Here is a 17,702-nt window from a genome sequence, read left to right on the forward strand (position 1 = left end):
CATACTTTCAGAATTAAAGAAAATTTCCTAAAACACCCCAAACCGACATTTATAAGATTAAAGTCAGTTAGGATTCATAACAGTTTGTCATTTAGTATCATTTGGAATCGTTACTGAAATTCACAAAATGTTAGGTCAATTTGTTTGAATTTTTATGATTAAAAACGTTAACTATTTTTCATTTTTGTGACATAAAATTCAGAAAAGATTATTATTTAGTTAATATGCTGTTGTGTTAGTAAATGAGAATGAGTGACAGTGTGTATGTGGGACATACGTAAAGATTCAATATTATATGATGTACAGCATTACGTAACTGTGTTATGGGAAAGCTGTGTTTTCCCCACCTTGCTGATGACGTATGTCCAGGGGTACTTGCTTTTGTAAGAAAGCAGCCAGAATAGTCATTTGTAGAGTAATAGTTTTCTAAAGTTATTTCAAGATTAGTTTTCTTTTCGTTTGGTTTTGCTGAACATTTTATTAATATTTGCATGATGAAGTGACGTAAAAGCATCTGTGAATAATGATTGGCGTAGGACAGTTTTAGCACGAAAATGATCTCGAAGGATTGTTTTGATTGGCTGGTCATTTTGAACAACCAACCAGAGTTAAACATTATATACGAAGACAGTAACTTGTTCTCGAAAGAACAGTTACTGTTGATGACCGTGCAGCTTTTCCCTGGAATAAATGATGACTAACTGAAAACCTCAGCTGCCGACAGGTATTGTTGGTATACCTCGATGTGGACAGCTGAAAATGTGTGCCCCGACCGGGACTCGAACCCGGGATCTCCTGCTTATATGGCAGACGCTTTATCCATCTGAGCCACCGAGGACACAGATGAATAGCGCGACTGCAGGGACTTATCCCTTGCACGCTTCCCGTGCAAGGTACAATACATATATAGAATTGTGGACAGTTGGGAATGTGAGTCTCACGAGAAGCGTACAAGGGATAAGTCCCTGCAGTCGCGCTATTCATCTGTGTCCTCGGTGGCTCAGATGGATAGAGCGTCTGCCATGTAAGCAGGAGATCCCGGGTTCGAGTCCCGGTCGGGGCACACATTTTCAGCTGTCCACATCGAGGTATACCAACAATACCTGTCGGCAGCTGAGGTTTTCAGTTAGTCATCATTTATTCCAGAGTTAAACATTTCCCGCGCATTGGAAGTAGTTATAGGCTCTGGAAGGAACGGCATTAGGAGTTTGCTAGTCAGCTATCGAACGTACAGGTTGTGGTGTCACCGCCAGACACCACACTTGCTAGGTGGTAGCTTAAATCGGCCGCGGTCCATTTAGTACATGTCGGACCCGCGTGTCGCCACTGTGTGATCGCAGACCGAGCGCCACCACAAGGCAGGTCTCGAGATACGGACGAGCACTCGCCCCAGTTGTACGGACGACATTGCTAGCGACAATACGGACGAAGCCTTCCTCTCATTTGCCGAGAGACAGTTAGGCTGTGTTCACACTGCCGGCCGGGCCGAGCCGAGCCTGGCCGGGCCGCCGCCCGCTTCGATATCAAACACATGGTTTTGAATTGCGGTGTTCACACTGGCGGCCGGGCCGCGCCGACACGGCGTGAGCCTCCCGGAGCCGAGCCGACGACATTCCGAGTGTTTAATATTGCCGGCGCGAGCCGACCGCAGGCGCGAGCCTGTGGAGCAGCACTACAGCTTCTGCAGTACACGCATCACACGTCTCCCTTCTGCTTTCATCACAAGTGTGACTGCACACGTCTTTTATTTTAAGATGTTACCTCACATTTCACAATCAGTGAGGAAATATTACGTTTATTATGATGATACATGCGAAATTACTTTTATTTAATTTATTTACGCTACCGTATTTACACGCATTTACAACAATAGCTTGCCAGCGATCGCGGCATTGCCGCCACTGAATAGTTCGCAGTTACTTGTAAACGGAGACAGATATGAGTGTCACTGAGGGACGGAAATGTGTCCCTACCAGATGATAATGCATTGTAAAGTCATGCTGTGGCAGTTCCTTATCAGTGGAAATAGAACCACTGAGTCAAAGGGCATTATCTCAAAACTCTTCGCCTATCAATCTGTCTATCTTACAAGGTAATGAAAAGAATTCTGTGAGGTCATCAGTGGCTCCACATGATGAACCATCACCACTGCCAAGCGCTGCATCATGAAGAAAAAAGAAGAAACATGTTGGAAAATTCTGAAGGAGTATTTCTGCGATTCTTCGTTGAAGGCACAGCAAGACATTACCCAAAATGACGAAGCTAATTACATCCTAATGATTCTCAGGAGTCCCATACACTCTCTTCCCCTCAGAGGTTAGCGTTTGTGAAATTTAAAATACAAAAGCATGACTACAATTAACTGGAGGTAGCGAATGCTGTACAAAGTTCTACTGCAAACCAAAAATTTTGTACTAACGAATCTTACCTTATCGTTATACACAATTTTTCTTCTGCTGTTATACTTCTGCGAAAATTTGTGTTCTGTTTAGAAATTTTGTCTTGAATGATCTGCAGCACATACTGAAATGTATTATGATTCATTCTGTAATTAGAATAAAATTTTTCAGGATAGTTTTTAAGTTCTTCATATAAAGGAAAAAACTCTCCTAAATGTCTGTCGCTATTTATGGGATGAATCCATAACCTCCTAGTTCTTCTGTACTTCAAAACTCGACGAGTTACAGCAGATTCAAAACAATACGAATAAAAGAGTGAAGACATTGTTCTACACGACAGCACAGACTAGCTAAAGGCGAGCAGCTGTTGGCTGCAGCTGCGTTTTCTACTGACTTGCTTGTCAGCTGTCGAAGGGTGGGGATTTTTTAAAATTTATTTATTTGGCCTCCGGCAGCTGACATCCATTTAGCCAAAGAGTGGGGATTACCATGACAGTGCAGCGCAGCCCGCCAAGGAAGAAAAAAAAAAACAATGAAGAACAATGAAACGCACATCTGTGTCGATGTACAGTAGTTTCATTAACTCTCCATTATTTTTTCTGTTAAAGTAGACAACGAGACTACAGAATTGCGCTTCAGTTTCTGCAGTAAACGTATCACAAATCTCCAGTTTGTTTTTGTGATTAGTTTTACACCACTGATCACTAGTAATTAATTTTTTTCTGTCCTGCATAATATGACTACATTAAACCAAGCTGTAACCGCTCGAACTCCGTGGCTTGCGGACGCGGCACTGACGCCACTGAATATCTCGCATTACTTGTGACCAGAGACAGATATCAGTGTCATTATCATTTCAAAAACTTTTTGGTACTTTTAGCTACATTTCATTCGCAACAATGTATGGTCTAAAACGGATCTAACAGTAAGCTACCCGCTACATAACTTTTTCACTACAAGATTTGTAAATCAAGTGCACAACGTTGACAAATAGCATCATTTCACAATGACTGTTAAGAAATATGAAAAGATAAATGATTCAATACAAAGCTAAGATGTTACACTAGCACGTGTACAAAAATAAGATTTTTTAGCCGCATACTTTCTTCAAAATCGGTTGGGAAGCGTTACGAAACTAAGAAATCACGCGAAACGAAAATTAGACTTTTTCTTTTTTCACGACGTAAGTAACGCTTTTAAGGAAAAAATGAGTTCATAAAACGATGTGGCGCAGTCTTATATACCGCTAAGAATTTTTAGAACATGAAAATCGGAGAAGTGGATTTTCCCCCATTTCGCCGACCCGGCTCGGCGCGGCGCGCAGTGTGAATGCACTACACGTCGGCCTGAGCTGGCTGGGCACGAGCCGAGCCAGTACGCGTCAGCCCGGCCCGGCCCGGCCGGCAGTGTGAACGCAGCCTTAGAATAGCCTTCTGCTAAGTCCATGGCTACGACCTAGCAAGGCGCCAATTGTAACAGTGCATGTATCTTACGAGTCTCATTTGTATAGTCAAGAGAGATGTATCACAAGGAGTGATTAAAAGTTAAGTATATTCCAAAGCTACGTATTTTCTTGATAGCAGTCATAACGTATCCTGTTCCAGACTTGACGCCAGTCGGCGTGTGTGTACGCGTGCCTTTCGGCTCCCTTCTCAGTGTGGCGTAACTAGCTTGTTACGCCACAAAACAGGTCATGTTGAATGCTTCCGTCTTTATTATGTTTATACTGAAGAAATAATTGGCTTCTCGCGCCCAGATTGTGTGGCCGTAATAGCATTCAGTCGGCTCGCAGCCGTGCTAGCGTGCGGAGCTGCTCCGCGCGCCGTCCGACGCTCCGCTCTCGGCGGTGTTTACTTCCGCGTCGCGGTGTTTGTGTCTATCGAGTCCAGTACTAACGTACACCATGGCGCACTCGTACCGCCGTGCAACGATCAAAGTAACGTTTCAGGCCGAACATCCACGACCCAGAGCTTTCGAAGTCGAACAGTTCATACGTGAGGATCTACGTTTGAACCCCCAGGACGTAATCGGCATACATTTTTCCATCACTGGAAGTGTTGTCTACATCAAGATGTCGACGGAGGAAATTTGCAATGACATAATTCACCGTCATGCCACCGGACTCAAATTTAAACACTTTGATGGACATATGGGTGCTGTTACAGTAGCCCATGCTGGATTCGGTCTCCGGACATTGCGGGTGTTTGAGCTCCCGTTCGAGGTGCCTCAGGATGTGGTCATTGCCGCTTTCCAACCGTATGGCACCGTCTTGGGTCACGTCGCGGAGAAGTGGCAAACATTTACGACCTACCCCGTATTAAATGGCGTCCGGCAAATAAAAATTGAGCTGACGAAACATGTCCCATCGTACCTGCTGATTGGCGGTGTGAGGGCCATCGTCATGTACGATGGACAGCCACGAACGTGCGCAGGATGTGGCCAGGAGGGACATGTATGTTCCGAATGCTTACACCGCCGTTTAATACAGACCCCGTTACGTGAAAAGACCCAGGCTTCGACGGTCACGTCCTTACCCATCACCTACGCCAAGGATGCACAGGACCCCGTCGTACCAATCTCGATTGCGCCAGCAGCATCGTCAACGCCACCCGCCGCAGCACAACGCGCCGACGACACAAGCACGGCGTCGCCTACAGTGCTCGCTTCAGGACCGTCCGGGTTGCAGACCGAAACCGATGTTCCTGGTGGAACCAAGGACGTCGACCTCGGTGTCGTGCCGACGTCTGCCTTTGTCCAGACGGGTTCGGCGTCAGACGACGGGCGACCACATTCTGATTCAGAAGGCCACATCAGAAAACAGCGGTCACCTCGCAAACACAGGAAACGACGACGAACGCCTTCCGATGACGCCCTTTCTCAGACGGCCCCGCGAGATGTCGACCTGTTGTCTGACGGTGATCTCCCGCATTGCGTCCAGTCACGCGATGCAGCAGCAACAGGCGCCCCCCCCCCCCCCCCCCCCCCTGTGACGCCTCCTCTCCCGGTTCGGGACGTGTCCTCGCCGTTGTCAACGAGTGATGACGGTGGTCCCCCTGCCACTCATGTTGCGGAATCCACAACACCCGTTCCGGAAGTACGTGACCGTCACATGTCCACGTCGTCAGCTTCCTGGGCCGATGACGTTGAAGAAGAAGTGGAACAGACTGCCAGCGTGTCTGCACAGGAGTCCACCTCGGCGACACTGGAGCTGGCAGCCCGCCAGTAATTATCACCACTGCGGGACCACCGGCGGGTCTCTACCTGCCGGCTACTTCTACCGCACGTTCTGCAAATACTGAGGATGGCCGTGCACAGCAATATCGTATCGCCACGATGAATCTTGCCACCATTCGTGCCCCCCATAAACTGGCCATGTTCAGAGACACTATTTACTCTGCGGATGTGGATATAGCACTCTTACACGAGGTGTTTGTGACTGACTTCCTAGTTCCCACCGGATACAACGCCCATGTTTCCCCCGCATCCGACACCGGTAGCGGCGTCGCCATCCTGCTGCGCGACGGACTCCCTGCAGAGGACGTCATCTACCTCCCCACCGCGCGAGGTATGGCCCTCACACTGTTCGGCGTGCGTATTATTAATACCTACGCTCCGTCCGGCACTGGCCGCCGTCATGACCGACAATTTTTTTTTGCCGAAAGCGTCACACCCCTCTTCACCGGTCCGCAGGACAATTTAGGACTCGGTGGGGATTTTAACTCGACACAAGAGCCCGCGGACCAACTCCCGCGACATTCCCCTTGTGCATCTCTCTCAGTGGTCATCGACCATCTACGACTTGTTGACACATGGAAGAAGCTCCACGGAATTCAACCGGGCTATACATTCTACACCTCTCACTCGTCAAGCCGCATAGATCGCATCTACGTTCCCCGCTCCCTTGCTGATGGCACACGTCATGCGGAAGTCTGGCCCTTGGCCTTTTCAGACCATGATGCGTACCTCTGTGACGTCACTCTCGCCCGACAGCGAGTGTGGCATAGTCGTGGTCTGTGGAAACTCAATGTCGCTCACCTGACATCCTCAGACTGTCGCCGTATGGTCGAAGAAGCGTGGGCACGCTGTCACCATCGTCGAGAAGCCTATGACTCCACCTTATCATGGTGGCTCTCCTGTGCAAAGCCGACCCTCAGGAAGACTCTGATGAGTTTTGAGAAGGAATTAAAGGCGTGGCAAACTAATACCCTGCACTTCTACTACACCATTCTACGTGACTGTACGACGATGCCTTTCTCGCCAGCCCGGCAGTCGATGGTCCATCGCACGAAGGCGCAGATCTCCTTGATCATGCGGCGTAACTTGGAAGGCACTGTAGTCCGTTCTCGAGCTTCTAATCGAATCCCTCAAGAACGTCCGTCGATGTACCACCTCCTTCAGGAAAGACAACGACGACGACGAGCTCTGATCCAAGTCCTCACTGATGTGGAAGGGCGCCGGCACGACACGCAACAAAGCATCGGTCGTGCTCTCCATGCTCATTTTGCCGGGCTATACGCAGCCGTACCGCATTCTGCAGCACTGATCGCAGAAGTCGCTCAGCTTACTACGAACACTCTTCCGGAGGATGCAGTGCATGACCTCCAAGACGACGTAACCACAGATGAAGTGGTAGATGCTATCAAGGCGGGTTACGATAACAGATCTCCTGGACCTGACGGTATACCCATCGAATTTTATAAAAGTTTTCACTATTTGTTGGCTTCCACGTGGACGGCAATCGCACAAGAGCTGATGTCACCGATGACAGTGGTCCCGAGCGCCTTTCTAGAAGGAATTATTATCCCCGTACATAAACCGCGCGGGTTATCGAGGGTCCAGGACTATCGACCAATTACTTTGCTCAACAGCGACATGAAAATATTCACACGGCTACTGGCATCGCGACTCAAGAAGGTCGCACGATACGTCACCTCCTGCGACCAGACGTCCCTAGGAGGCGACAACAACATCCGTACGGCCCTTTGCCGTTACAGAGACATGATAGCATTAGCGCATCATCAGCGTCTCCATGGCGCCTTGGCTTCACTGGACTTTAGCCAGGCTTTCAACCGTGTTGACCACTTCTATTTAACGACAGTTCTTCAGCATATGGGTTTTCCTGGCGGTATTGTAACAGTGGTTATGCGCCTGTTGAGTAGTGCAACCTCTAAAATCATGTACAATGGTCGTCTTACACCGTCCCTGGTCATCGCACGATCTGTACGACAAGGATGCCCTCTTTCCACGACTTTGTATGCTTTCGCCTTGGAACCCCCGCTCCAGGGCATGCGCCAACGTTTGGAAGGCATGGCTGTGCAAGGCCACCGTTTTTGTTGTACAGCCTACGCAGACGACATAGTACTATATCTGCGCAGTGAAGATGAAGTACGAGCAGCACTGACATGGGTGGCGACTTACGGCGAAGCGTCGGGGAGCTGCCTCAACGTGTCAAAATCCAAGGTCCTGCTCATTGGTGAGGGCTTGCCGGAGAGATGCGCTGCCCCCCTTAGTGTCGCCGCCACCATACGGTGTCTTGGACTTGATTTCACAGCAGACCTGCGCCACTCAGCGACTATCAATGGTAGACGCTTGCTACAGACAATCAGAGCAAATCTCTCAACGTTATCCAACGCGCGCACTACGTGAACATGTATCATGCTTCCCGTATACCACACGTGGCTCAAGTACTACCAGTCCCAAATCTCCTGGCGCGACGACTGTTGATGGCTTTCGGCTCCTTCGCCAGCTCGGGGATGTTATTCAAGGTGCAGTATGAATCCCTTGCACTGCCACGAGATCGTGGCGGGGTGGGACTCATCCACGTGCCAGCTCGTGTCAAGGCACTATACGTCAGCTCCCAACTAAAACTTTGGCATCGTTGCCCGCAGAGCCTTACTAGCCTCCTGCTTCACAACTTTGCACCGGCCTCCTTGTCCGCCCCAGTACTGGTATCGACCATTCCAACCCCCTTTTATTACATCCAACGATTTTTCCTGGAGTTCAGTTACATCTACCGGTCCTTACCACTTACACGTTTGTACCTCACGAAAACAGTCTCCGAATTGTTACAACAGTGCCGCCCGTTCAACCCCATCGAACGTAAGTATCCACAGTACATGTGGCGACACATATGGAAGGCGATCCATGCGCGTTTTCTCGAATCAGACGTTCAATCAGCGTGGTACATCACCGTGAATGGCAAACAAGTTAACCGAGATCGTCTGCACCGCATCCATCTCGCCGATTCATCCCTCTGCACCCACTGTGGCGTGGATGACACGGATGTCCACCGGTTCCACTGTGGCACAGCGTACGACGTCTGGACACTTGCGCGGCGAATTTTGGCGTTTCTTACTCGCCAGATACCGGCTCAGATCGACGTTCACATGCTTCTGTACCCCGATAAGACTTTCTACCCCTCCGCCAAAACTCACTCTGTGAATTGGATCTGTGGTCACACGATTCGCTATCTTTTTACTTCTGGCGACAAGTCTACGCTAGGATATTGGACTTATCTCAACGAACGACACTGCGTCCTGATACGGAACCCACGCTATAAACAATATTTTTCCAATTTCTTACGGAGCACTTTCGATTACCCACCTAGTAGCTGGAACGTCCAAGCCCTGAGAAGCTGAAAACTGTATAAACCGAACCGAACTGAATAGATCTGCTACCCAGAACCCACGCCTACGCCATGAGAAGACACGTTTGGACGAGCTGGCATGCTGTAGGCGGAGACACTTCAGGAGCTCCTGTAAGAACTGGTCTTTAACTACAAGTCGCACGACGACTTTAATAATAAAAAAATAAATAAAAAAATAAAAAAAACCTTTTCCTTATTTATTCCTCATAATTTTTTTTCTTAAAGGAAAAAAAAATTGATTTTGGCTTTCAGAAACTCTTTTTTTCCAAAAGATTGCTTCTTCGCCAAGAAGACGAAGGAGACTCATTTTTGTTTACTGGAAGGAGAAACCAGTATAATTGGAGTTTTTTTTCTTTTGAAAAAAAAATTAAAAAAAAAATAAATAAAGAAAGAAAGAAATAAAAAAAGATGGATAGAGCGTCTGCCATGTAAGCAGGAGATCCCGGGTTCGAGTCCCGGTCGGGGCACACATTTTCAGCTGTCCACATCGAGGTATACCAACAATACCTGTCGGCAGCTGAGGTTTTCAGTTAGTCATCATTTATTCCAGAGTTAAACATTTCCCGCGCATTGGAAGTAGTTATAGGCTCTGGAAGGAACGGCATTAGGAGCTGCTAGTCAGCTATCGAACGTACAGGTCATGTTGAATGCTTCCGTCTTTATTATGTTTATACTGAAGAAATAATTGGCTTCTCGCGCCCAGATTGTGTGGCCGTAATAGCAGTTGCATTTACGCACAGTTTTGTGAAGTTTGGAAGTTTTTGGATTGTTTTGTTGGAAAGAGAACCGCTTGTGAACTTTCGGCCTTTGTAAAATTCCGCATGGCGTGTTTCATATTCGTCTATGGAATCTTTGGAGAGCAATTTCTTTATTAGATATCCACTGAAAAAGGACCGAATGTGAAACTCGTATATTGTAGCAGAATACTGACTGTAAATAGCGTGATAATTCGGGTTGGACTTAAGTACATTCCAGGCTACCTTGTGTGTGTACTGGGTTGTCTGAACTGTGAGCTGAGGGCAGCGATATTATTCGTTAAATAAATACTGGTTGATGGCAAGTTTTATTTTGAACCTAAAGAAATAAAAGAACTTGTTGTAGAATTTTGACATTTTTCTAAAGAGATGAAACAATAGCCCTCCACCTGAAAATTGTAATAAGATATTACTGGATAGTTTGCTACCAGAGTTTACGCGGACTTTGCAAACGTAAGTCTTGACGGTGTTTTTCTTCAACGCTACTTTTAACGCCGTCTGAACAGTATTTATGGATGCAGAGAAGCGGGCTGGTGATCAGACGCCGTACTGGGGTAGGTGGAACCTGTGTAATGCACAGTACGAGGAGTGACAGTGATCAAACATTTACGCAACATTTAAAACCCCGCCCCGCCGCAATCTTTTAGAGGGCAACATTAATTATCAAAACGATAATTGAAGGTAAGGAGGGAAGTGAATAACTTTGTTTCTGGGTTATATTACCCTCTAGCTTTACATTAAACGCTCTAAAATAAGTATGATAGCCTGACTAATATTCCAACAGGTTTCCGTACGGCTAACCATTGTAAGAGAGTTCAGTTAAAAATAGAACCGTTCTCAAAGCGTACAGTTTATTACACTTTACGAATCCATGCTTAGACTCTACGAAAGCCACTAAAGGTTGTAGCAATGTCACGCAGTTTTGCTGCCTCAGCAACCCACACGTAATAAAAGACAATAAAAGTGCACTATAATTACAATCAGAGAAGAGCTGTGTAGCATCGTTATAAGGTCACGTGTGAAACATGTTTGGAAATAGCACTTTTAAAGTTGTTCTTGTCTTTTTCATGTGTGGTGCAGCGTCTGAGACGAAAGGTAATGCATTATCCTACTGAATTTCTTCAGGCCACAGTAACTGTAATGAACTGGTAATTAATTACGCAATAGCTTAATTTTGCTAACTTTTTCCAGACGCTCCTTTATAATCAGAAATGGTTTTATTGACCCAGCCATCTGAAGGATCTAATGGTCTAATAATGACATCAGCAGTAAAACAAACCGTAGGATTAGTTGACTCGCCGATTGAAATCAAAATATTTTCATTTTTTTATTTCACCTTTAGTGATTTTCATTACTTCGTCGTAACGTTCACTTAAGTAACATTTTCGCCAACTGGACTCACTGCGTAGGTATTTGTCCATACACCTCCGTGGTTTCCAAAATGGGATTTCAGCATCAACATAAGTCGAATGCAAACTGTGATTGCAGCAAAGAAATCTTCTTCCCAGTGGCCGTGGAAAGTGCTTTTCTGTGTTTGGATGCTGAGAAATGAAATATCTCTTTTCGTAGTTCACTGTCTGCTAACATGTTTTTCACAGATGTATTTTATCTCAGCAGGAAATATGTCGGCTCCAAAAGTATTAATGTAATTCTGCAATTTACTGCGTAAAGGAACACGGAATTTCGCCACGTTACTAGCTACTTTGCACAACAAAGCCGCAATACAGACCGAAACAAGAGACGAGGTACTGGCGGAATTAAAGTTGTGAGGACGAGTGCTGAGTCGTGCTTGGGAGGCTCAGATGGTAGAGCACTTGCCCGTGAAAGGCAAAGGTTCCCACTTCGAGTTTTGGCCCGGCACACAGTTTTAATCTACCAGGAAGTCTCATATCAGCGCATACTCCGCTGCAGAGTGAAAATTTCGTTCTGGAAACAGAGGAATGATGGCCAAAGCCTGAAGATGACGCACTGAAATGCATTCAAGGACACCGTCAAAATTCCATTGGAATTAATACAAAAATGATTCAAATATACGCTCGTAAGCTGGCGCTACAATGGAACTTAATAGACTGTAAAGGTGGAGTTGGTGGGTGCAACAGCTTCATAAAGTCATTGACTTAGCATGCGAACCAGAACTATAATATCTCAGAAAATGTCACACGAATATGAAGAGAAAATATTATCTTTCCATTGCCTTATTACTCAGCATCGAAATAAAACCAGTGTGGAACTAAACCAAATAGCGAATATGGACGAAGCTCCACTGACATTATATGTACCCAGTAACAAAACTGTTGCCATGAAATATGTGCTAAAACTGTAACAAGTGGACAAGAAAAAAATGCCCAACATTTTTATTCATTCACGTTGTGCTGACGGTACTAAAGTTAATTCAATGATCATTTTCAAGCCCAAGACAATGGCTGGTACGAAATTATGGATTAACACAGTGTGGGAGAGAAGCTCTCTTCTTGTGCTAAATCAGTTTAGTAGTCATTTGAAAACTTCTGTGAAAGAGAAATTGAGACAGGGAAATACAGAGCTTTGTGTTGCTCCGGGAGGACTTACTTCACAATTGCAACCTCTTGATGTCTCTATAAACAAACCATTTAAAGTGTATATGAGAGAGGAATGGAACAAATAGACGATGGATAATGCCCAGCATGAAGGGAGCTTTAAAACGACCTACAAACAAGTGTGTCAGCGGATAAAGCAGTAGTGGTCTAAGAGTGAGAGAAGATCGTTGGATGACGATGAAGAGGAAAAGGAAAAAGAAGAAGAAAGTTCGGATGACGATTTTCAGGGACTTTAAATGTTTTCGGTTTTATAAACAAAGAATAGTTTTTAGTCTGGCTTTGCGATCTAATAACGAAAGTGGTAAAAATGTTATTGTTTTAAAAATTAAGGTGCTTCTTTTAGTCCGTAGCGTCTTATAGTCCGTAAAATATGGCAATGGATTCCTTAAAATAATTTTGTGTCATCCTGCAACATTGCTCGGAGAGCAGCAGCAGCCGAGCTTGAGAATCGCCATTCCATGAGTTAACACCACAAAATGCTGTGTTTGGTGTGGTACCGCGACCGTGAAGTATGGAATTATGACGAATGGGCGACGCGTTGTATTCAGCGATGAATCGTGGTTCTGCTGTGTCCTGGATGACTTTCGTCAGCGAGTATAGCGGCCGCCTGAGGAGAGATCCCATTCTTCCAATGTTTTGGAGAGGCGCAAATAGTCATGATGTGTGGAGCCATCGAGAACGACTTCAAGTCAAGGATAGTAGCGATTCAGGGAACTCCAATGACACAAAGGTGTGTCACGGACATCCTGCGTCTGCAAGTGCTACCATCATCCGACAGTTTCGTGACGCCATGTTTCGACAGCAGAACGCTCGTCCATACATGGCATGTCTCTGTGAACTGTCTATGATGGCGACGCATGCAGTATGCTTTGCTCGCACTGTAGATACTACCGCTCTGTGACTTACTGAGGTGATGGAAATTGCTATGCACGCACATTTTGGTTGATATATGAAACAAGAACAACTCGCCTAGCGAAAAATCGGTACACACCGACGATGAGAAATGGATCTCCTGCGTCAAATGATCAACTTTTTGTCGTGCTAACTCTTTTCTGAAGGTCACTGACTACGAGAAAATGAACGAAAGACGCGAAGCGTTGTTTCCACGGAAGAAATGCTCCTTTTCTCTCTAACTCTTTTATTTTTTAAAAATTTTTTTTTACAACACTGAGCATATAAACGTTTACTGTAAACAAACTACTTGGCCAATTTGTGAACTGCAGCTGTTTTAACAATGCCAAATTGCACATTTTTAAACAATAGTGTAAGTAGGCTGTTTATGTTTTCTTATTGGCAACGTTACGTAGCGCTCAATATGAAAATCACTGGCTGTGCTGTGTGCAGTCTGTGGCTAGTTTGCATTGTTGTCTGCCATTGTAGTGTTGGGCAGCGGCAGCTGGCTGTGAACAGCGCGTAGCGTTGCGCAGTTGGAGGTGAGCCGCCAGCAGTGGTGGATGTGGGGAGAGAGATGGCGGAGATTTGTAATTTGTCATGAACTGATATATATATTATGACTTGTGATGATATTAAGGTAAATACATTGTTTGTTCTCTATTAATATCTTTCATTTGCTAACTATCCCTATCAGTAGTTAGTGCCTTCAGTAGTTTGAATCTTTTATTTAGCTGGCAGTAGTGGCGCTCGCTGTATTGCAGTAGCTTGAGCAGCGAAGATTTTTGTGAGGTAAGTGATTTGTGAAAGGTATAGGTTAATGTTAGTCAGGGCCCATTCTTTTGTACGAATTATTGAAAGTCAGATTGCGTTGCGCTAACAAAATATTGTGTGTCAGGTTAAGCACAGTCATGTAGAAATGTTCAAAGGGGAAGTTTCATATGTCGACCCTTAGCCGAGGATACCTCACTGGAATCTTCTGATTTTTTCTTGTAGTTTGTGTAATTGGTGTAGCTATTGTTTATTGGTAGCGCGTAATCATAGAGAGAATTTCCTTTGTAGTTGTAGTTTTTCATTGTTGTACAGTAAAACAGTTGTGGCACGCATGTAGATTTGCACCAAGTATTTCGCAGCTGCGCTTGCAATTAACTAGATATTATTTTCAGTGCTATGTTAATGTGTTCTCTTATTTTTGATCTTCAAATTGTGTTTTTCTGTGTTGTCGTGTGAAATACTGTGACAATAATGGCGTGTGAAAAACGTAATACTAGGCTCCAAAGTAAACTGAGAAATGACAGTGAAAATGAAAGCAGTGTGTTAGCGCCACCGAGTGATGAATTAGCTGATGTTCAAAGTAGTAATTTGGTAACTGTTCATAGGGAAATGGAGCAGCCGGCAATCAATGGCGTGGACAGTGAAACAATTAGTGAAGAGGGACGCATTATCGATCGATCGGTCGGCAACAGCTTGCCTCAGGAATCGGGAATGTCAGGACACAATTTTGCGAATACTGTAGACTCAGGTTTTGGGTTCTCGCCGTTTTCTCAAATAAGTCAAGACACATTTTCTGCATGTCAAAATGTCAATGTTGCCGGTGCAAATTCACTGCCGAAAAGCACTGAGGAACATGTTTCAGACACCAGTGCATTGTTATTACAGTTAATGCAACAAATGGGACAAAAGCTACAAAAGTTAGACACAACACTTGAACAAAATCAGAAACAAATGGGACAAAATCTTAAAAAGTTAGACACAGTGGAACAAAATCTTAAAAAGTTAGACACAATGGAACAACACCAGAGACAAACACAGCAACAGCTTCAAAAGTTAGACTCATTGGAACAAACTCTTGAACAAACGCGTGAAGATTTAACTACTGAGTTACATAACATTGAATCGAAATGTCAAAAAGTCTGTAATGACGTAAAAACACAAATTTGTGAGCATTTTCAACCTATTTTTTCGCGGCATGAAAATGCATTACAGAATCACGAAGCAGCCATAAAAGAGCTGCAAACCATTGTTCATGAAAATCATGAGACCTTGTGGGCTAAATTTGACTCAGTTGCATCTACCGATTCGGTTACGCAACTTGCAAAAGCTCAGGAAAACTTAAAGGACAAAGTAGATACTCTGAAACTTGGTTCAGAAAAACACGCTGAGGAAATAAGTACACTATCGGAGAAAGTAGCCGAACTTTCGGATCAATTCACTAACTTATCTACAAAGGTAGATGATGATCTGAATGACACAAGACCCGTAGCCTTCACTGACACAGAAGAGTATGAACAAATAAGAAAATTCAAACAAAATCAGAATCAAATTAATACACAACACCAAAGAGAAATCCGGGAAGTACAAGATCAGCTGACACAGGTAATACAAGAATTACGTATTTCAGAGGACACTCGCGCTCCAACACGGGAAGAGGGACTTAGAAACACGGAAAAGCTGCAAAATAATAACACAGGGCATTTCGGAAGTAATGAAAGAAATTGGGAATGTGCACCGAATTTTGAGATGGAACGGCCGACACGACCTAACAATGACCGATATGCGACTCGCCGACATGATGATTTTGACTATAAGCTGTTCATTACTACACGTAAATTCAAAACATTTAAGAATTCTGGCAACGACATTCATCCACAAGCATGGCTCCATCAATTCTCTCATTGTTTTCCTCCCAACTGGTCATTGGAGCACAGATTAGAATTTATGTGTGGCTACTTAGAGAATGAACCAGCTGTAAGAATGCGATCGGTCATTCACGATTGCCACAGTGAAGGAGAATTTTACCATGCCTTCCTCTCAGCATATTGGTCTCAAGCCACACAAGACCGCGTAAAACATAGCATCATAATGATGAAACATTTCGAACAATCTGAATTTTCCAGTCTTATGAAATATTTTGAAGACATGTTGCACAAGAATCAGTACCTGTCAAACCCATACAGCCCCTCAGAACTTATCCGCATTTGCTTAATCAAATTGCCTGAACATTTACGACACATTATTTTGGCAGGACGTTGCAAAGACGACATTGAAGCTTTTCAGGGACTGTTACAAGAATTGGAAATTGACACTGACAATCGCGGAATGCGGAAACAGGAACACAACAATTACAGGTCACATCCGTCACAATTCCTCGATAATAACTGGACGCGACAAGGCTATTCTCACAACACAAATCGTGACCAAAACAGACACCACCCGTATGACAACCGTTGGCAGAGTAGTAATAATTACAGGGAAAGATCACCTCTCCGCGGTAGTGACTATCACAGAGACAATCAGAGAAACAGACAATATGGGAAGCAAAATAATTATTATTACGGGAGACAGAATAACTTTAGACGCAACGGTCCAGCGCGCAGTTACGATTCAGGGAGAAATTCTCCACCACTTAACCGACAAGAAAGAAAATACAGGAACTACCGACATGACGACAGACGATGTGATCGTAACGACAGACCTGAATTGCATCAGAACTGGCGGGATTCAAACAGAGCAGGGCCTTCTCGTCAGAGTGGATTTGTAGAAGTTAGGTCTCCAAATCCCAATAACGGCGCTCGCCAACAAAGAGACAGACAATGACTCGCACAGCAGGCAGCCGCGTGCGCCCGCTGGCTCCGAGAAAAATAACATAAGACGCTAGCCTTGAGAAAAATTTTAGCATTCTTTACCGACGTATACCGCATGACAATCGCATTCGAGTTCAAACTCTGAGTACTATGAAGAGTAAAGGATTTCACCACACTTCACATATAAAACCATTTATTGAAAGATAATCTGCTTTTTAACTTAGTCTTTGCCATAAAATTTTTCGCTTCACATTACTAATATGCTTTGTCAGACTTAGAATCTGTTAACATACAACAATGTTTGAAGTTAAATATCCAATCAAGAACCAAGAGAACTTACTTAAACAGAAATGACGAATGCATTGTTATAGTGAACAGACGTCACAGTGTTATTGTGTGTGTACATTCTTGCTTGTTAGTTGCACGATTATGGAACGACTATAAGGCTTACATACTTAGAACATTTACCAGTACTGCTAATGAGATTTTAATGCAACATTTTGGTTTACTTGAAAATATATTCTGGATTTAAAGTACTTTCAGTGAGATACCAGATGGCACAGTGGTCAGTTTATGTGACAGCTACACGATTTTATCACGATGCTGCTAATGAGTGACAATTTACAATGTTGCTTTTGCAGTGTTTCTGTTTTATATCTGCACAGTTTTTCTGAATTCTTCTGGAAAGTAAAACATGTTTTAGTAGTAACTTTTGTGATACAGCAACAATGAGATTGTCTTTTCTGTAGCACAACAATACGTTACAGCACAGTACTTTCTACATCACGGCAATAAGCGTAATAACTAAGATATCTATACATAAAGCATTTCACTTTTGTTTATCATGAGGT

At 44.5% G+C, this 17,702-nt stretch overlaps 2 non-coding genes across 2 annotated transcripts; one reads left to right on the forward strand and one right to left on the reverse strand.

Annotated features, from left to right (window-relative positions):
- Positions 1-764: 764 nt before the first annotated feature.
- Positions 765-838, reverse strand: Trnai-uau. Its single transcript has one exon. It is a non-coding gene; the product is annotated as a tRNA-Ile (tRNA).
- A 151-nt stretch (positions 839-989) lies between these two features.
- On the forward strand, positions 990-1,063 carry Trnat-ugu. The gene has a single exon. It is a non-coding gene; the product is annotated as a tRNA-Thr (tRNA).
- Positions 1,064-17,702: the final 16,639 nt, after the last annotated feature.

The sequence above is a fragment of the Schistocerca piceifrons genome, chromosome 2 (genome assembly GCF_021461385.2).
Source record: "Schistocerca piceifrons isolate TAMUIC-IGC-003096 chromosome 2, iqSchPice1.1, whole genome shotgun sequence".
Lineage (NCBI taxonomy): Eukaryota > Metazoa > Arthropoda > Insecta > Orthoptera > Acrididae > Schistocerca > Schistocerca piceifrons.